This window comes from Phyllobates terribilis, unplaced genomic scaffold (assembly GCF_046119375.1).
Source record: "Phyllobates terribilis strain yellow unplaced genomic scaffold, ASM4611937v1 Scaffold_671__1_contigs__length_843781, whole genome shotgun sequence".
Lineage (NCBI taxonomy): Eukaryota > Metazoa > Chordata > Amphibia > Anura > Dendrobatidae > Phyllobates > Phyllobates terribilis.
Genome location: NW_027363431.1, coordinates 812,629 through 829,909, shown reverse-complemented (window position 1 = coordinate 829,909; position 17,281 = coordinate 812,629).

Genomic DNA, 17,281 nt, shown 5'->3' with positions numbered 1-17,281 from the left:
TCACTCAAGGTATTTACAAAGAAACTTATTTTCATCATAAAAATACATTGGCCTATTTTCAACAGTAGTGGACAACCCCTTTAAAGTCCCATAGAAGGACTAGGTAAAAAAGGAGGGGAGGGGTACAAAATTGTAAAAATATTTAAAAAAAAATTACAAAGATCAAAAGAATAAAAAAAAACAATACATGCGTAAATTTATGTAAAAACAAGAATAAAAGAAGTAAACGCATTTGTTATCATCTCATCCGAAATAACCTGATTTGTAAAATTGAAGTTAATGTCTTCAGTGAACACCATAAAAAAACTAAATTAAAAACTTAGCAAAAAAAATGGAAAAAGAAATTTCAGTGGGCTGTGCCTTCCTACACAAAAGCCACAGCAAAGAAACGTATACTGTACAGTATAGGTTTTCCTTATAGTGCGCCCCTATAGCGGACAGATGCCTTGACACCCATCCTGACTGTGGCCAATGTCAGACATATATCTCTTGAGGGCATGCATCAGCCAGTGGGCACAAACACTGTGTACCTAGCCTTACAAGTTATCTCTGTTCACATCAGTTTTACTTCTTTAATCTCTTGAGGTCAGAGTCACTTTGTAGGTTCATGACCAGGCCTTATTTTTTAAATCTGACCACTGTCACTTTATGAGGTAACTCTAGAACTCTTCAACGGATCCCACTGTTTCTGAGATTAATATTTCGTTACATATTGTACTTTATGATTGTGGTAAAATTTCTTCGATATCATTTGCGTTTATTTGTGAAAAAAATGGAAATTTGGTGAAAATTTTGAAAATGTTGCAATTTTCAAACTTGGAATTGTTATGCCGTTAAATCAGAGAGATATGTCACACAATATAGTTAATAAATAACATTTCTTACATGTCTACTTTACATCAGAACAATTTTGGAAACAAAATTTTTCCTTGTTAGGAAGTTATAAGGGTTAAAAGTTGACCAGCAATTTCTCATTTTCCCAACAAAATTTACAAAACCATTTTTTTAGGGACCACATCACATTTGAAGTGACTTTGAGGGGCCTTTATGACAGAAAATACCCCAAAGTGACACCATTCTAAAATCTGCACCCCTCAAGGGGCTCAAAACCACATTCAAGAAGTTTATTAACCCTTCAGGTGATTCACAGGAACTGAAGCAATGAAGAAGAAAAAAAATTAACATTTAACTTTTTTTTCACAATTTAATTTAGACCCAATTTTTTTATTTTCACAAGGGTAACAGATAAAAATGGACCCCAAAATGTACTGTGCAATTTCTCCTGATCATGCCGATACCCCATATGTGGGGGAAAACCACTGTTTGGGCACACGGCAGGCCTCGGAAGGGAAGGAGCGCAGTTGGACTTTTTGAATTCAAAATTTGCTGGAATAATTAGCTGACGCCATGTATCATTTGGAGACCCTGTAATGTGCTTAAACAGTGCAAACTCCCCACAAGTGACATCACTTATCTAGATGTGTGGTGAGCACTTTGAACCCCCAGGTGCTTCACAAAAGTTTATAACGTAGAGCCATGAAAATAAAAAATCTATTTTTTCCACAAAAATTTTCTTTTAGCTCCAAATTTTTTATTTGCACAAGACCTCTCATTTTGTTGTGCAATTTGTTCTGAGTATGCCAGAACATACCCTACATGTAATTGGTAACTACTTTTGAGGCATAGTGCAAAGGTCAGAAGGGAAGGAGCGCTATATTATGCACATTTTACTGTTATTGTTTGAGGGTGCCATCATCCACTGGGAGATCCCCTGAGGTGCCATAGCAGCCTGAGGACCCCATTTTACAAACTACACCTCTCAATGAACTCATCTAGGGGTGAAATGATCATATTGACATCATGAGTGTGTCACAGAATTTTATACCATTGGGCAGTGAAGAAAAAATAATTACGTTTTTATCTCAAAAATTTTGTTTTAGCCCCAGATTTTACATTTTTCAATGGGGTTAATGGATAAAACTGGCCCCTAAAATGTGTCCCACAATTTCTGCTGAATGTAGCAATACCTCATATGTGACTGTACAGTACTGCTTAGCCACACGGCGACACTCGGGAAGGACGGAGCGCTATTTCACTGCTGGAGTGCAGGTTTTCCTAGAATAGTTTACGGACTCCATATGCACAGAACCTAAATGCTAAAAAAGAGCAGAATACCCCCTCAAGTGACCCCATTTTGTAAGTTATACCCCTGCCAAACATGTGGATGGTAAATCTGATGTAGGCACACACTGGAGCTCTGGAGGGCGGGGGTGGGGTGGGGGAGGGGGGTAGCATTAAAACTTCGGAGCGCAGAATTTGCTTTATTTCTTTTGGGGGCGAGGAGCCATTTCACTTTTCCAGTGCCCTTGTGCTACCAGTAACGTGGAAGCCCCCTATATTTACATTGACAGATGATGGATCGGAGTGTTCTGTTTTTTTTGTGGATAGATTTGAAGCTTTTATTGGGAACATTTTACATAACATTTTGGATCATATTTATCCGGTGCTCTATGCTGAGCACTTATTTTGGGGTTTCCATCTAAATCTCTGGGTGACGTGATTCAGGTGACACCCCCCAGGGGATCCATTCATTATAATGAGGCAGCAGAGTTACTCTTCTGGGCTCCATCTGACCTCTGTTCAGCTTTGTCCTACTTTTCAGAGGTGCCCAAAACTGCGGCCGATCGCGCATTTATGCACACCTAAAAAGACGGACAACGCTGAATCACAGGCCAGACGGCGTCCAGTGTTGCCATCTGCCTTGTTTTAGGGAATCTTCCTCTGGGACTGTCATGTAAGGGCTTGTTTTTTGCGAAACGATTTGACGTTTTTATTGGTACCATTTTTGGTCACATGACATATTTTGATCGCTTTCTATTCTAATTTTTGGGGAAGGAAAATGACCAAAAACTGGCAATTCAGGAATTGTGTTTTTTTTTTATGCATGTGGTAAAATTGATAAGGCAGAGTTATTCTTCAGGTCTGTACGTTTACAGCGGTACCACATTAACCGTTTCCCGACCGCCCACTGTAGATAAACGTCGGCGCTTGCTGGGCTCTGTGCAGCGCCGACGTTTAAAAACGGTGGGCGGTCCCGCAGCGCTCAGGACCCCCAGGGTCCTGCAAGCGCTGCGATTCTGGTGCAGAGCGTTAGCTCTGACAGGGGACATCATCGGGACCTGATTGGATCAGGTCCCAATGATGTTAACCCTTTGCTATGTTCTATATGCCGCGATCTATAGTGATCGCGGCATATAGAAGATAGACAGAGGAGAGGTGGTCGTCTTACTTACCTCTCCGACGACCCCTGATACCTTCCAGGACCTGGCGTTGCTATGGCAGCTGGAGGTCACATGACCGCCTCCAGATCTGCCATATATGGTGTCCTGCCAGGGTCAACCTGCAGCTGAAGCCTGGCAGGACACACTGACTGTGAAACAGTCAGAAAAGATCTCATGTAATGTAATACATGTCTATTACATTACATGAGATCAGTGAGCAGAAAAATAAAAATTAATGTCCCATACAGGGACTAAGTAAAAATGTAAAAAAAAAAGTAAAAAAAATGTTTTTAAACTGTTAAAAAAAAATCACAAAATAAATAAAAATAAATAAATAAAATATTAAACCAATAAATCCATATATTTATGCAAAACCAAAAAAAGTACACATATTTGGTATCGCCGCGTCCGAAACTACCCAATCTATAAAACTGTCACACTAATTAACTCCTTCTGTGCACACCGTAATAAAAATAAATAAAAAACGGAGCAAAAAAATATGCTTTTTCATCATATCGCCAAACAAAAAGTGGAAAAAAATGCGATCAGAAAGCAAAATGGAAATAAAAATGGTACCGCTGAAAACGTCATCTTGTTCCGGAAAAAAAAGCCACCATACAGCTCTATCAGCCGAAAAATAAAAAAGTTATACCTCTCAGAATAAAGCAATGCAAAAAAAATATTTTTTCTATAAAATTGTGTTATTGTGTAAAAGCGCCAAAACATAAAAAAAAATATACAGTAAGTGTAGTATCGCTGTAAATCTACTGACCCGAAGAATAATTCTGCCTTATCACTTTTACCACACGCAGAACGGCATAAAAAAAAACACCTCAAAAAACAATTCCTGAAGTGTTTGTTTTTGTTAATTTTACCTCCCAAAAAACGGAATAGAAAGCGATCAAAAAATGTCACGTACCCAAAAATGGTACCAATAAAAATGTCAACTCGTCCCGCAAAAAACAAGCCGTCACATGACTCTGTCGGCCGAAATATGGAAAAATTATAGGTCTCAAAATATGGCGATGCAAAAACTAGATTTTGCAAAAAAGGCGTCTCTTAGTGTGTGACAGCTGTCAGTCATAAAAACCCGATATAAATCTGGTATCTCTGTAATCGCACCGACCAGAAGAATAAAGTAATCTAATCAGTTATATCACACGAGGAACGGCGTAAAAAATAAATAAAACCAATTCTTCACCTGCTACTGATTTGTTTATTATGTCTCCCAAAGATCGCAGTAAGGCTCTGCTCACATTTATCTTGCGTTCTGCGCTGAGCACTTACACCAGAGTTTCCGTGTAAATCTCTGAAATACGTTATTCAGACGGAACCCATGACGGAAGATTCCCTGTAATGAGGCAAATATATGCCACTGTGGATGCCGTCTGGCCTGTGATCCCACGGTGTCATTTGTTTTAGGCGTTAGTAAAAGTGCGGTTGGCCACAGTTTTGTGCACTTCTGAAAAAAAGGACACCGCTAAACAGAGACCAGACGGAGTCCAGAGTAACTCTGCTGCCTCATTACAGTGAATGGATCCCGCAGGGGTTTCATCTGAATTACATCACTTGGAAATATAGATGGAAACCCCGATGTAAGTGCTCAGCCTAGAGCGCTGGATAAATGTTACGTAAAATGTTCCCAATAAAAGCTTCAACTCAGTCCTCAAAAAAAGCTAGTCCCCACTCAGGTCCGTCATCTGTTAAAAATATTGCAAGTTACTGGTAGCAGAAAGGCTCTGGAAAAGCGAAATGGCCCTTGCCCCCCAAAAGAAATTTAGAAATTTTTGTGCTCCCAAATCCAAATACCTATTCTACAATAATTTGTTCTCCAATTGTCAAATAGCACTCCGTCCCCCCCAGATCTCACCGTATGGCTGAGCGGTACAATACAGCCACATATGGGGTATTGACACTTTTAGAAGAAATTGTGTGACACATTTTGGCACCAATTTTACCCATTGCCCTGTGTGAAAATGTAAAATCTGAGGGTAAAACATTTTTTTGTGGTAAAAATATAATTATGCTTTTTTCACTGCCCAATGGTATAAATTTAAGAATTAAAAAATACTCACTACTTCCCTAGATGAATTCCTTGAGGTGTAGTTTACAAAATGGGGTCACTTGTGGGGGTTTCTGCTGTTTCGGCATGTCAGCGACTCTTCAAATGTGACATGGTGTCTGCTGCCTATCCCAGCCAACATAGCGCTCCTTTCTCTTCCGAACCCTGCCGTACACCAAAGCAGTGGTTTTCCCCCACATATGGGGTATCGGCGTACTCAGGAGAAATTGCACAACAAATTTCATGGTGCAATTTATCCTGTTACCCTTATGATAATGCAAAATTAGGGAATGAAAAACATTTTTTGTGGGAAAAATATGAAAATTTTATTTTTATGGCTCAATATTATAAACTTCTGTGAAGCAGCTGGGGGTGCAAGGTGCTCACCACACATCTAGATAAGTTCCCTAAGGGGTCTAGTTTCCAAAATGGTGGCACTTGTGGGGGGTTTCCACTGTTTAGGCACATTAGGGGCTCCCCAAATGCGATATGGCATCTGCTAATTATTCCAAAAAATTTACATTCAAAAAGTCAAATGGCGCTCCTTCCCTTTCAAACCCTGCCGTGCACCAAAGCAGTGGTTTTCCCCCACATATGGGGTATTGGCGTGTTCAGGAGAAATTGCACAACAAATTTCATGGTGCAATTTATCCTATTACCCTCATGATAATGCAAAATTAAGGGATGAAAAACGTTTTTGTGGGAAAAATGTGAAAATTTTATTTTTACAGCTCAATACAGGGGTTTCCACTGTTTAGGAACATCAGGGGCTCTCCAAACGCAACATGGCGTCTGCTAATTATTCAGACAAATTTTACATTCAAAAAGTCTAATGGCGCTCCTTCCCTTCCGAACCCTTCCCTTCCGAACCAAACAGTGGTTTTCCCTCACATATGGGGTATGAGCGCGCTCAAGAGAAATTGCACAAAAAATTTTGGGGTCCATTTTTTTCTGTTACCCCTGTGAAAATAAAAAAAATTGGGTCTGAAGTAACATTTTTGTGAAAAAACTTAAATGTTAATTTTTTTCTTCCACATTCCAAAAATTCCTGTGAAGCACCTGAAGGTTTAATAATGTTCTTGAATGTGGTTTTGAGCACCGTGAAGGGTGCAGTTTTTAGAATGGTGTCACTTTTGGGTATTTTCTGTCATAAAGGCCCCTCAAAGTGACTTCAAATATGATGTAGTCCCTAAAAAAATGTTTTTGTAAATTTTGTTGGAAAAATGAGAAATCGCTGGTCAACTTTTAACCCTTATAGCTCCCTAACAAAAAAAAATGTTGGTTCCAAAATTGTGCTGATGTAAAGTAGACATGTGGGAAATGTTATTTATTAACTATTTTGTGTGACATATCTCTCTGATTTAAGGGCATGAAAATTCAAAGTTTGAAAATTGCAAAATTTTCTAAATTTTTGCCAAATTTCCGATTTTTTCACAAATAAACGCAAGTGATATTGAAGAAATTTTACCACTATCATGAAGTACAATATGTCACGAAAAAACAGTCTCAGAATCAGGGGGATCCGTTGAAGCGTTTCAGAGTAATTACCTCATAAAGTGACAGTGATCAGAATTGTAAAAATTGGCCTGGTCACGAAGGCAAAAACAGGCTCTGGTGCGAAGTGGTTAATATCGTTTTTATACAAAATATATATATATTTTTTGCATCGCTTTATTCTGAGAGCTATAATTTTTTTATTTTTCCACTGATGGGGCTGTATGGCGGCTTGTTTCTTGTGGGACAAGATGACGTTTTCAGCGGTACTAATTTTATTTATATTTGTTTTTTTTATCGTGTTTCATTCCCCTTTTTTTTCCCAGTGGTATGATGATAAAGCATCGTTAGCCTCGTTTTTTTAAGGTTTTTTTGTGTGGCGTTCACTGAAGGGGTTAACTAGTGTGACACTTTTATAGGTCGGGTCGTTCCAGAATCGGCAATACCAAATATGTGTACTTTTTTTATTTTATTGTTATTTTTTTACATAAAAATGTGTATTTATTAGTGAATATGTTTTTTTTAATTAATATTATTTAATATTTGTTTTTATGTATTTGTATAAGTTTTTTGCCATTTATTCTTTACTTTTTACTTAGTCCCTTTATGGGACTTTCACTTGTTTCTCTTTGATCACAGGTATAATGTATTGCAATGTACTAGATTGCAGTGCATTGATTATACCTTTAGTGAAAGCTCCTGAGCCCATGCTGTGAGCATGGTTTCAGCAGCTTTCCGTAGCTTGGTGACCAGGGGGTCGTCATGACGACCCCTGGTCACCATGGCAATGATTGGGCCCCACGACATCGCAGGGCCACCGATCTGTCAGGGGGTTAACAGCCAGGGGTGGTGTTGACACTCCTACTAGCTGTTTAGTGCCGGAGATCAGCCACTGGCGGCGCTGAACTCCGGCACTGATCGGGCTGGAGACGCTGATATTTCAGCATCTCCTGCACGATCATGCTGAGATCGGTCAGTCAGATTGACTGACTGATCGCAGCGATCTAGGTGTGCGGACCGACCATATGGCTCCCTGCACCCCATCTTGTGCTGCTCAGCTGTCACAGATAGCTGTCCGCACTTATCTGTCACTGCGTGTTTACACACTGTGACAGTTTAACCCCTTAACAACATTTGCCGTACTAATACGCGTCTGTGCCCTGGGACTTAAGAGCCAGACCCGTATAAGGACGTCATGGCGATCGCGCGCGCACACAGGCTGTGCGGGCGCGATCGCCGCTGGGTGTCAGCTGATTGTCACAGCTGACACCCGGTACTATGTGCAGGGAGCGGTCCTGCATCGCTCCCAGCACATTAACCCCCGCGATGCTGCGATCGAAGTCGATCGCGGCAGTGCGGGGGCAAGCGGAGGTGATCGCCGATACTCACCTCCTCTTCCGGCTTCCAGCGCAGTCTGCAAAGGCTTCCCGGGTGTTGCCATGACGACCCGATGTCGTCATGACAACATCCGGGTCACCAGACAGCAGGAAGATTGCTTGGACATGCGCAGTGCATCTCCAAGCAATCTTCACACTGTGCATTTCTGACAGCTTGCATGGCATAGGGATGGTGCTGCATTCCTGTGCCATGCAGGCGATCAGAGAAAAAAAAGTGAAAGTCCCAGAGTGGGACAAAGTAAGAAAGTGTATAAACTGTGTGAAAGTGGAAAAAAAAATAAAAAAAACATTTGCAAAAATATAAAAAAAAAAATAAAAAAAATAATCCACCAAAAATAAAAATATAATGTACCCATCAATAAATATTATTATAAAAAAACACAAAAAAACAATAAAAGTACACATATTTGGTATCGCCGCGTCCATCAGCCGAAAAATAAAAAAGTTATAGCTCTCAGAATAAAGCGATGCTAAAAAATATTTTTTTCTATAAAATAGCTTTTATTGTGTATAAGCGTCAAAACATAGAAAAATTATACAAATGTGGTACCGCTGTAAACGTACTGACCCGAAGAATAAAGCTACCTCATCAATTTTACCACACGCGGAACAGAATAAAAAAAAAAAAAAAAAAAAAACAATTCCTGAATTGTTGGTTTTTGTTTATTCTGCCTCCCAAAAATCGGAATAGAAAGCGATCAAAAAATGTCACGTGCCTGAAAATGGCACCAATAACAACGTCAAGTCATCCCGCAAAAAACGAGCCGTCACATGACTGTCTGCCAAAATCTGGAAAAATTATAGCTCTCAAAATATGGCGATGCAAAAACTAGATTTTACAAAAAATGCGTCTTTTAGTGTGTGACAGCTGTCAGTCATAAAAACCCCATATGATTCTGGCATTGCTGTAATCACACCGACCCGAAGAATAAAGTCGTCTAATCACTTATACCGCACAAGGAACAGCGTCAAAAATAAACTCTTGGGTTAGGATTGGGCTAGGGTTAGGGCTGGGTTTGGGGCTAGGGTTGTGCTGGGGCTAGGGTTGTGCTGGGGCTAGGGTTGTGCTGGGGCTAGGGTTGTGCTAGGGCTAGGGTTGTGCTAGGGCAAGGGTTGCACTATGGTTAGGGTTGTGCTAGGGTTAGGGCTGGGGTTGGGATTTTTTTCAAAAGTAAGAAAAAAAGATGACGATATGGCGACTAGTGTTGAGAGCAAGTGCTTGCTACTTGAGTTTGCATCGGGTGCTCTGGTATGTATTGAGTATCGTGGGTATTTGAGTGACATGCTCGAGTCTCTGCCCCATATGCTTCGCGGCCAAAAAAGTTTACAGGGATTGCCTGCCATGCACGAGCGATCCCCGCATGTTTTTTTTTCGGTGTCTAATAACCGTGAAACATGCGGAGCAGGGACTCGAGCATGTCACTCGAGCACACGCTTTACATGGTGCATACCTGAGTACCCGATGCAAACTCAAGTAGCGAGCACTTGCGCTCAAGAATAATGACAACTTATTCAATATGATGACCTAATGTAAACAAATTCTGTGCCGTACCTCTGGGTTCAAAATGTTCACTATACACCTTAATAAAATCCTTGAGGGGTATAGTTTCCAAAATGGGGACACTTGTCGGGGAGCTCCACTGTTTAGGCACATCACGGGCTCTCTAAACGCGACATGGTGTCCGCTAACAAATTGAATGGAAAATCCGCTCAAATTGTTAGCGGACGCCATGTTGCGTTTGGAGAGCCCCTGTGTGCCCAAACATTGGAGCTCCCCCACAAGTGACCCCATTTTGGAAACTAGACCCCCCAAGGCACCTATCTAGATGCATAGTGAGCACTTGGAACCCCCAGGTGCTTCACAAATTGATTCGTAAAAATGAAAAAGTGAAAAAAAAACATTTTTTAATTTTTATGAATCAATTTGTGAAGCACTTGGGGTTCCAAGTGCTCACTATGCATCTAGATAGGTGCCTTGGGGGGTCTAGTTTCCAAAATGGGGTCACTTGTGGGGGAGCTCTAATGTTTAGGCACACAGGGGCTCTCCAAATGCAACATGATATCCGCTAACAAATTGAATGGAAAATTGGCTCAAATTGTTAGCGGACACCACGTTGCGTTTGGAGAGCCCCTCTGTGCCCAAACTTTGGAGCTCCCCCACAAGTGACCCCATTTTGGAAACTAGACCCCCCAAGACACCTTTCTATATGCATAGTGAGCACTTGGAACCCCCAGGTGCTTCACAAATTGATTCGTAAAAATGAAAAAGTGAAAAAAAAAACACTTTTTCATTTTTATGAATCAATTTGGGAAGCACCTGGGGTTCCAAGTGCTCACTATCAATCTAGATAGGTGCCTTGGGTGGTCTAGTTTCCAAAATGGGGTCACTTGTGGGGGAGCTCCAATGTTTGGGCACACAGGGACTCTCCAAATGCAACATGATATCCGCTAACAAATTGTCGGCTCAAATTGTTAGCGGATATCATGTTGCATTTGGAGAGTCCCTGTGTGCCCAAACATTGGAGCTCCCCCACAAGTGACCCCATTTTGGAAACTAGACCCCCCAAGGCACCTATCTAGATGCATAGTGAGCACTTGGAACCCCTAAGTGCTTCATAAATTGATTCGTAAAAATGAAAAAGTGTTTTTTTTTTCACTTTTTCATTTTTACGAATCAATTTGTGAAGCACCTGGGGGTTCCAAGTGCTCACTATGCATCTATAAAGGTGCCTTGGGGGGTCTAGTTTCCAAAATTGGGTCACTTGTGGGGGAGCTCCAAAGTTTGGGCACACAGGGGCTCTCCAAACACAACATGGCGTCCGCTAATTATTCAAGCAAATTTTACAATCAAAAAGTGAAATGGCGCTCCTTCCCTTCCGAGCCCTGCCGTGCGCCCAAACAGTGTTTCTTCCCCAAATATTGGGTATCTGCGTGCCCAGGGAAAATTGCACAACAAATTTTGGGGTCAATTTTTTTTGTTACCCCTATGAAAATAAAAAAATTGGGTCTAAAGTAACATTTTTGTGAAAAAAGTTAAATGTTCATTTTTTTCTTCCACATTCAAAAAATTCCTGTGAAGCACCTGAAGGGTTAATAAAGTTCTTGAATGTGGTTTTGAGCACCTTGAAGGGTGCAGTTTTTAGAATGGTGTCACTTTTGGGTATTTTCTGTCATAAAGACCTCTCCAAGTGACTTCAAATGTGATGTGGTCCCTAAAAAAATGGTTTTGTAAATTTTGTTGGAAAAATGAGAAATCGCTGTTCAACTTTTAACCCTTATAGCTCCCTAACAAAAAAAATTTTGGTTCCAAGATTGTGCTGATGTAAAGTAGACATGTGGGAAATGTTATTTATTAACTCTTTTGTGTGACATATCGCTCTGATTTCAGGGCTTAAAAATTCAAATTTTGAAAATTGCAAAATTTTCAAAATTTTCACCAAATTTCCGTTTTTTTCACAAATAAACGCAAGTGATATTGAAGAAATTTTTCCACAATCATGAAGTACAATATGTCACGAAAAAACAATCTCAGAATCAGGGGGATCAGTTGAAGCGTTCCAGAGTAATTACCTCATAAAGTGACAGTGGTCAGAATTATAAAAATTGGCCCGGTCATTAACGTGCAAACCACCCGCGGGGCTTAAGGGGTTAAAGCCATAACGGACAATGCACGGCAAGGAGCATTAACTTACACCTGCTCATGCCGTGCAGTGTCCGTCATTGGGCGTTATGGGGTTAATACCGCTGTCAAGTGTGATGGTGACATGTAACAGACTTTAACATAATGGCCATCAGTTCTAATGAACATGGGGCCACCGTGCAGTATGAATGCACATTGACGAAGGGTTACCTTGACTGCCGGATGACCACTTTAAAAAAATATATATATGGCTCTCAGAATATGGTGACAAAAGCCAAATTGTTTTTGTAAATGTTTTTATTTTATTTTTAATTAGTAAATCATGAATAGAAATATATAGATTTGGGATCCCGTAACCATACTGACCCATAGAGCAAAGGTAACAGATCACCACCTGATTACCACAAAGTAAGCGGCGCTAGTACAAAACCTTGAAAAAGAAAATGTGGAATTACAGTTTTTTTCCTCACCGTTTCCACTTATTTCATAGAATAAGTGGTGTTCTGCAAAAAACAAGCCCTCTTGCGGCTATGTCGAAATATTAGAAAGGTTATGGTTCTTGTTACAAGGAGAGGAAAAACTAAGTTACAATATCCTGGGGAAAAGCTCTGTGTCTGCCTCCTGAAAACCTCCAGCTCAGGGTTTGTTACCCGACCGACGACATGTTTAACAGATTCCTTTGACTAAACCACCCTTCACATGTCCATATAATACCGGTACTGGAAAAATGGTACCGGTGTCATAAGTATTTTGGATCAGTGTGTCATCCGTGTGCCATCAGTGTTCTATCCGTGTGCAATTCATTTTTTTTCCACCATGACTTAAATATCAATTCCAAAGCTTCTCCTATACTTTGCAGTGTTAAACATGTACAGCACACGGTTGTCACAAGGATGTTTCACACGGAGCCAGAAATGTGTATTGGCCCTTGTAATCCATGCGGACGAGTCTCATGCAAAGATCACCATAGATTATGATAGGTATGTGTGGATACGTGTCTTCAATGCATGTGAAAGCGAATGCCACACGTGCTGAAAACATGTACATGTGAAGGAAGCTTTACACACTGTGTGAACAAGTATGAAAAGTCACCTCTTAATCATTGAATTAAGGTTTTCTCTTTTGGTTCCATTGCCATGGGTATAAAATCCAGCATCTAAGCATGTAGTCTGCCTGTGCGAACAGTTGTGATAAAATGGCTCGTTCTAAAGAGCTCCCTGAATTCAGCATCTTGCTGTCATATGTTGTCACAAGTCAGTTCATGAAAGTTCAAATAAGACATGGCTGGGTGAGTTTGGTGTGGAAGAACATGACTGACCCTTCAAGAGACCTAACCTCAACTCCATCAGATAGATACCTTTTGGATTAACCAGAGATTACAAGCCAGGTCCCCTTGTCCAACATCAGTGTCTGACCTGATAACTGCTCTTCTGGAAGAATGGACAACAAATTGCACAGAAATGTCCCCCAATTTTTTTTTTAGAGTGGAAGCTTTATTAGCTGCAAAGGGAGATCAACTCCATGTTAATGACCCTGGATTTAAAAAGGAATGTCATAAAATTTCCTCCAGGAGTAATGTGTATGTGTCCCAATAATTTTATCCCTACAGTGTGTAATAGGTTCTGCTTCTTCCATGGTGAGAGGTGGAGACTGCTTCTCTGATGATGTGTAAATCTGGAGGTGAATGAGAATCATAATCAGTTTTGTTATATATTTTAGGAAGGACGTCCAGAATAAAAGGCTTAAAGCACCCAATAATTGAAGACAGTGAGGATGAGGAGGTGCAGCCAACGTAAGCACTAAATACGACTATCATTCGTTACATTGTATTGTAAGGCTATGTTCACATGTCTGGTAGTTATACCTGTTTTTGGATTTGTTAGGGGTGATAAAAAATGAAAAGATACAATGCAAAATTAGTTCATTCAAATAAGGACGGGAATGTCTTAAATTGTTTTCTTTTTTACTGCAATCTGTTTTTTAGCAGGATCATGTGCCGATTTGCCATGAGCGTTACCCGTTGGCCATCGCTCATAGCAGATGATCATTTTAACCATGTGTAGCACAAGTGATCGGATGAAAGCACCTTCAAGTCTTCTAAGGAAACTATTAAGGCCAGAAAAAAGTAAAAAAAAAATGTTTTTTTTTTTTAAAAATATAAACGTTCAAATCACCCCCCTTTTGCCCCATTCAAAATAAATGAATAATAAAACTAAAATATACATACAGTTATATGAAAAAGTTTGGGCACCCCTATTAATCTTAAGCTTAGTATTTTATAAAAATTGGTGTTTTTGCAACAGCTATTTCAGTTTGATATATGTAATAACTGTTGGACACAGTAATGTTTCTGCCTTGAAATGAGGTTTATTGTACTAACAGAAAATGTGCAATCTGCATTCAAACAAAATTTGACAGGTGCATAAGTATGGGCACCCTTATCATTTTCTTGTTTTAAATACTCCTACCTATTTTTTACTGACTTACTAAAGCACTCTTTTTGTTTTTGTAACCTCATTGAGCTTTGAACTTCATTGCCAGGTGTATGCAATCATGAGAAAAGCTACTTAAAGTGGCCACTTGCAAGTTGTTCTCCTGTTTGAATCTCCTCTGAAGAGTGGCATCATGGGCTCCTCAAAACAACTGTCAAATGATCTGAAAACAAAGATTATTCAACATAGTTGTTCAGGGGAAGGATACAAAAAGCTGTCTCAGAGATTTAACCTGTCAGTTTCCACTGTGAGGAACATAGTAAGGAAATGGAAGAACACAGGGACAGTTCTTGCTAAGGCCAGAAGTGGCAGGCCAAGAAAAACATCAGAAAGGCAGAGAAGTAGAATGGTGAGATCAGTCAAGGACAATCCTCAGACCACCTCCAGAGAGCTGCAGCATCAACTTGCTGCAGATGGTGTCACTGTGCATCGGTCAACTATACAACGCACTTTGCACAAGGAGAAGCTGTATGGGAGAGTGATGCGAAAGAAGCCGTTTCTGCAAGCACGCCACAAACAGAGTCGGCTGAGGTATGCAAAAGCACATTTGGAGAAGCCAATTTCTTTTTGGAAGAAGGTCCTGTGGACTGATGAAACCAAGATTGAGTTGTTTGGTTATACAAAAAGGCGTTATGCATGGCGGCAAAAAAACACAGCATTCCAAGAAAAACACTTGCTACCCACAGTAAAATTTGGTGGAGGTTCCATCATGCTTTGGGGCTGTGTGGCCAATGCCGGCACCGGGAATCTTGTTAAAGTTGAGGGGCGCATGGATTCCACTCAGTATCAGCAGATTCTTGACAATAATGTTCAAGAATCAGTGATTAAGTTGAAGTTAAGCAGGGGATGGATCTTTCAGCAAGATAATGATCCAAAACACCGCTCCAAATCTACTCAGGCATTCATGCAGAGGAGCGATTACAATGTTATGGAATGGCCATCCCAGTCCCCAGACCTGAATATCATTGAACATCTGTGGGATCATTTGAAGAGGGCTGTCCATGCTCGGCGACCATCAAACTTAACTGAACTGGAATTGTTTTGTAAAGAGGAATGGTCAAACATACCTTCATCCAGGATCTAGGAACTCATTAAAAGCTACAGGAAGCGACTAGAGGCTGTTATTTTTGCAAAAGGAGGATCTACTAAATATTAATGTCACTTTTCTGGTGAGGTGCCCATACTTATGCACCTGTCAAATTTTGTTTGAATGCAGATTGCACATTTTCTGTTAGTACAATAAACCTCATTTCAAGGCAGAAACATTACTGTGTCCAACAGTTATTACATATATCAAACTGAAATAGCTGTTGCAAAAACACCAATTTTTATAAAACATTAAGCTTAAGATTAATAGGGGTGCCCAAACTTTTTCATATAACTGTATATTGCTGCATTCTGAATCGCCCGATCTATCAAGATATAAAAAGAATTAATCCAAATGGTAAACGGTGTAACGAGAAAAAAAATCAAAACACCAGAATTAAGTTTTTTTGGTCGCTGCAACATCGCAATAAAACGCAATCACAAGCGATTAAAACATATATATATATATATCTACCTAAAAATATTATCAATAAAACCTTCAGCTCAGCGTGCGAAAAATAAGCCCTCACCCAGCCCCAGATCCTGAAAAAGGGAGACGCTACGGGTCTCGGAATATGGCGCCATTATAATTTTTTTTACAAACTTTAGAATTTATTTCACCACTTTAAAAAAAATAACCTATTCATGTTTGGTATCTGCAAACACATAATGACCTGGAGAATCATAATTGCAGGTCAGTTTTAGCATTTAGTGAACATGGTAAAAAAAAAAAACAACCAAGAGACAAGTGTAGAATTATACTTTTTTTGCAATTTTGACGCACTTTTGAATTTTTTCCTTTTTCTCCAGTACACGACATTGTAAAACCAATGATGTCGTTCAAAATTACTATTCGTCCCAGAAAAAATAAACCATCACAGGGACATATTAAAAAATAAAAAAGTTATGCCTCTGGGAAAAAGGGGAGCGAAAAACGGAAAATCCCAACGTCGTGAAAGGGTTAAAGGACAGAAATCCTCAACTATACTGATTGTATTGATTGAACAGTACCACCATATACCACCATAGCATTACTGAATCTCTCTATACCATGTGTGGTTAATACCGTAACTAATACTGCCATATAGTTACTAAATTATACTTTTATAACATGATTTTAGAACCACCATACTGTAACTGAAAAACAGCATCATATTGTGACTTTATCACTTGGGGTCTGAGCTGTTTTGATGCCCAGCGATCAAAAAGTTATTTAATTCTAAATGCCCTCAGACTCATGAGATAGAAGTTGGCTAAACCCGGTGATTTTGGCTTGAATCGGTTAGCTTCCTAACATCTGTGGGGACAGGCCTGATTCTAGCTTTTTTTTTTGGTGCCCAAGGCGAAAATTCAAGTGGCACCCCTCCCAGCAGTTCATGGTATACCTGCAGTGAATAAACACAATCCCATCATTGTTTTTTAGGTTTTGCTTTTAAGATATTCATTATGTGGTAAAAGTGACGTGTGAACATGATTCTCCAGGTCTTTGTGATTACAGTAATCCCAAACTTTCAGAGATTCTTATTTTTGTAAAAAAAAAACCAACATTTAGCTTGTGATGCTTTTTTAAGGACCTGTTAGAACAATAAAAATATATCTATGAAGCTATGTGAGGGCTGTTTTTTGCACAGTAAGTTGAAATATTTATTGCTATCAATTCAGGGTGCATACATTTGGATGGCTTTTTGCTGTAAGAGGTGTGGTGACAAAAAAAAGTAGTTCTTCTATTTTTTTTTCTCTTTACTGCATATGTTAGTTCTTTTTATATTTTGATAGATCAGACTTTTAAGGATGTGGACATACCAATTTTTCTTTAATTGTTTAATTTG